Source organism: Furipterus horrens, unplaced genomic scaffold, assembly GCF_987537825.1.
Source record: "Furipterus horrens unplaced genomic scaffold, mFurHor1.1.pri manual_scaffold_9, whole genome shotgun sequence".
Lineage (NCBI taxonomy): Eukaryota > Metazoa > Chordata > Mammalia > Chiroptera > Furipteridae > Furipterus > Furipterus horrens.
The window spans coordinates 33,168,806-33,173,473 of record NW_028327179.1 but is presented as its reverse complement, the minus strand read 5'-3'; the positions used below and the strand labels follow the sequence as shown (position 1 = coordinate 33,173,473).

The following is a 4,668-nucleotide window of genomic DNA, read 5'->3' as shown; positions in this document are numbered from 1 at the left end:
CCGTCCGGAAACAGCAAATGAAGGCACCTCATTTGTCAAGCATGGAAAAGGAGTGTGGCAGAACTTCTGATATTTAAAACCTCAGAAAAAAGTATTGAATTATGTATCTGTGGAACAACTCATCTTCAATGAACAATCTTTTAATAGAAATGGTGTAATATTAAATATTACGTTGCTAACAACAAAAATAATTTTGTTCCTGCTTTCCAATTCTTTTTAAAACAAAAACAAAACACCACTGTCCAAATACGTTCAGGAAGATATAACAGTGTATTCTAGTAGGATTCAGAATCATTCAATCAATAAGATCAGGCTTTAAAAATATTTCTTTTCATGGTTTATGTTATTACAGTTGTCCCAATTTTTCCTCCTTGCCCTCCTCCCTCCAGCGTCCCTCTTCCCTCAGTCAGTCCCCACACCGTTGTTCATATCATGGGCAAAGCATATATGCGTCTCCTTTTTGTCTAGTCCCTTCACCTTCTTTCAACCAGTCCCCAATCTCCCTCGCCCCTCTTACAGCTATCAGTCTGTTCTTTGTTTTTGAGCCTCTGATTCAATTTTGCTCATTAGTTTATTTTGTTCCTTATATTGTGTTCCAGTTATAAGTGAAATCATATGGTATTTGTCTTTCATTGCCTGACTTACTTCACTTAGCACAATAAAACTGTTTTAGCCTTTATTAGCATCAATATTTAGGTATCTGATGTCAATATGTTAGTATTTGTAAGAAATATGCACATGATAGGCCATAGTTAAACAACTTTGGAAAAGAAAATGGCTGTTAGAATGGGAAATGAACACAATTTGACCTTACCCTCATTGAGTCCCATTGTCCCAACTTTATTATCTTAATGGCATAATATCCTCTGAAGAAAAAGGAAGAGGAAAAAAACTAGCATGCTCACACCTATTGAATGTTTATGTACTACTATCCCAGGAATTAAACACACAATTAATTTTTTAAATTGTTATACAGATCCCATCCAGGTAACCTAACTAAGGTAGAAACAACAATTCTTAAGAACCAGCATCTTCAGCGTGCAAAAAAATAAGAGCCAGGATAGCACCGAGGAGAACTCAAATTTTATAAGACACTTCAAAAGCCTTACTACATCTGGAAGTCATAAATGATTGCAGAAACAGTAATAGCTAACATTTATTCATTTATAATATCTTGGCTATAGGCCAGACATTGTGTTAGTGTTTTCCATGGATGATCTCATTTAATCTTTAAGCAACCCCATGCAGCAGAAACTATGTTCTACCTTGTTACAACAGTGGAATTGGAGGCTTCCCTAAGATCATAAAGTTGACCTTTGGAAGAGCACCATACAGAACTACTTATCTGTGCTCTGAAGTACAGGCTCTTAGAAACTACAATACTAGATTCTTCTTGTGTATACTCAGACTCTCATTAGCAGTTAAAATTTTGTGGTAATAGGGATACGTTATTTTCCTTCATGAACAAGTTATGCATAAAAGTTAGAAGCTGTAACAATACTATATGAGGTCAGTCCAGAAAAAGTCAAGCCATTGTTAACATAATGAGAATGGTTTGTTGGACATCAACGTAACCTGGCAGCCAAAGAGACTGGACTGGAACACGCATGCATGAAAAATGATGACTTTACTGTACTAGTCAGTGGGGGTGGTAGACACCATTGAGTGAGCATGTGTACTGTGTGGCTGTCACATTCAAAATGGCTGAGCGAGTAAAGCAGTGAATCTTCATCAAATTCTGCATTAAGCTTGAACATTCCTCTGCAGAAACTATCTGGATGATTCAGAAGGCCGCAGCTGTGGGCAACTGGTGAGTGGCAGTTTCATCACAACAATGCACCCGCTCATGCATTACTTCTTTTGCAGAGTTTTTGGGTGAAACATCAAATCACCCAAGTGACTCAGCCCCACTACAGCTCAGCTTTGGTGCCCTGTGACTTCTGGTTTTTCCCAAAACTAAAATCACCTTTGAAAAGGAAGAGCTTTCAGACCATTGTTGAGATTCAAGAAAATATGATGAGCCAGCTGTTGGCGATTGGGAGAACTCTGTGAAGTCCCAAGGTGCCTACGTTGAAGGGGACTGAGGCATCACTGTCTTATGTACAATGTTTCTTGTATCTTGTATCATCGTCAATAAATGTCTGTTTTTCATATTACATGGCTGGACACTTTCTAGACAGAACTTGTAGTTCACCTGAAACCCCAGTTAAGAACATTCCCCAATGTTGAAGACAGGAAATCAGTCAGCCAAATTGAAGGAAGAATTTGATTTCTTTACAATTCTTCTTACTCTCAAAGGGAGCCTGTGTAGCAAGAATCTTCTTAGTAAAATATTCAGTAGCTAGAAGAGCATTCAACATGATATATATATATATAGTGAACTTGATGTGGTCAAAGGAAATTGTGTAACACACTTAAGAAAACACACATGCAATTCTGAAGTCCAAAAGGACTCCAGTGTCATTCTTAAGCCTACTTTCCCAGCCATAAATGAGAATGCTAATAAGGGTACAATTGTATAGTGATGCTTTAAAAGGAAAACTAAAATCAAAATTAATATCAAGCTATTAAGGATATGTTTGATAAAAACACTCTTATTTTAGTACAAGTTGAAACCCAAGTCTCTTTAGGTAAATGGATATACAGTACAATTAATGAATGGACTTGTAGTAAATTAATTAAATTACACTGTCACTTGTTGGTGTTTATGTACTGTGCTAGGCCAGGAAATATCATTATGAATAAGCCAGAGTCATTGCTTTAAAGAGGTTGAAAGTCATTAATGAAGCTAATAGCAGTCTTTGAATATGAAAACCAGAACCAAATTTAACTGCATCATGATGAAATCCTAGCAAGTACTCAGAAACTTAAGAACTTCACTTCATTTATTTTCCCTATACTAATTTTACTGGTTATGTTGTTTGGTGTTTTGTTTTTTTTAATATTATGTTACATTATCGTATATGTATAAAAGAACAAAACTCTTACCAAGTTAGGAAAACAGGGTAACATCCTCAACTTGATAATTTTTTTCAAGCTAATATAATTCTTAACAGTGAAAGACTGAATGCCTTCCCCTAAGACTGGGACCACGGCAAATCTGCCTACTCATTAATCTTACTCAACATTAGGCAAGAAGTTCTATCCACTGCAAGGAGGTAGAAAGAGAAAAGCATACAGACTGGAAAGAAAGAAATAAATGTTTTTATTTGAAATGAGAGGATCATCTACAAAGGAAATTTTAAGAAATTTACAAAATAAAGAAACTTTTTTAAATACCTCCCAAAATAAGTGTATTCAGCAAGATAAAAATTAATTTTTAAAAAAAGGCAGTCTCTTTTTTTTATGTAGAAACAATGAATGTGAAAAACTTGAAATAAAAAGCACCACACCATTTATGATCACTCCAAAAAGCTAGGGTATATATTTAACAAAATTGGTACATGATCTATATGCTAAAAGTTACAAAATGGTGATGAAAAGAATCAAAGACCATAATAAATATAAAAACATAGTGTCATGGACTATAAGACACAATATAATAAAGATGTCAGTTTTCCCCAAATTGATCTGTAGGCGTAATGCTATTCCTAGCAAAATCACAGCAAGGTTTATTATAAATTATATGAGTTTATTATAAAACTTATATGAAAAGGCGTAGGCCCTAGAATAGCAAAAACAACCTTGACAAAGAAAACTAAGCTAGGAAAAAGAACTCTCTCTGATATGAATGGCCACTATACAGCTACAGTACTTAAGACGGCGGTATTGGTGGAAAGACAGACACACAGATGGGTGGACCTCTTTTCCCCCAGTGGTAACACCTTGTAAAACTCTAACATAGTGACCCCTGCGCCTTTCATGGTGGAGCGGCCTCCTGCCGTGTCCTCTGTAAATGGGCTCGGTGGACTAGCACCCACTTCCCGCCACCCATGGTCATGCCGAGGCGCCTGGAGGGTTGCGGCCGAGGTTTCCACCAGCCCACAAGCAAGACCATGGCAGCCTTCCCTCCTGCGGCTCGCTCGTGCCACCCACGACAACCACCGGCGTCGCCTGGGTTCTGCTTTCCGGGACAGCCTCAGCGGAAGTCCCGAGTACCAGGGGAAAGCCACCCTCCACCAGCCCGGGCCCCCCAAGGCCGAGCTGGGTAACTGGTGGGCGAGTTTCTTTTTCAGGAAGTCTACTCTCCCATTCGAGGCCACAGTGTTGGAATCCCCAGAGCACTCGTAAGGCCTCCAGCGGCGTGACAACCTGTAACCTGGGTCAGGAAGCCGCAAGGAAGCAGGCTGGTGACCAGCCTTGCAAAGCAACGTCACGTCCCTATCCTGCGTGGCCACCACCAGCCACCTGACTTCTAGAGGCACTAGGCTCTTTGAGCCCCTCTACTCCCACGTCCTCCACTTTCCCCTCCCCCCCTCCTCACCCACCCACAGACTAGGCAGGGTGCAGTAAGCAGAAGAAGTTCGTCCTTTATATCAAAACAGCAAAACACCAAAAAGGAAGTTGGAAGAGCCCAGTTCTTTACTACTCAAGACACACGTAAGCCTTCATGGCATCCCATGACCATGTGCCTTGCACCAAGTGGAAAATAAATGACACACAGCCAGAAAAAAACAAAAACAAAAAATCCCCTCCAGTATAGTTTAGTATATCACAGCATACTAATGT

At 39.2% G+C, this 4,668-nt stretch overlaps 1 protein-coding gene across 2 annotated transcripts in view; it reads left to right on the top strand.

Annotated features, from left to right (window-relative positions):
• GATAD1 (GATA zinc finger domain containing 1) overlaps positions 1-4,668 on the top strand; it is a 484,957-nt gene that overhangs the window by 42,556 nt on the left and 437,733 nt on the right. The gene's annotated exons all lie outside the window — the stretch shown is intronic.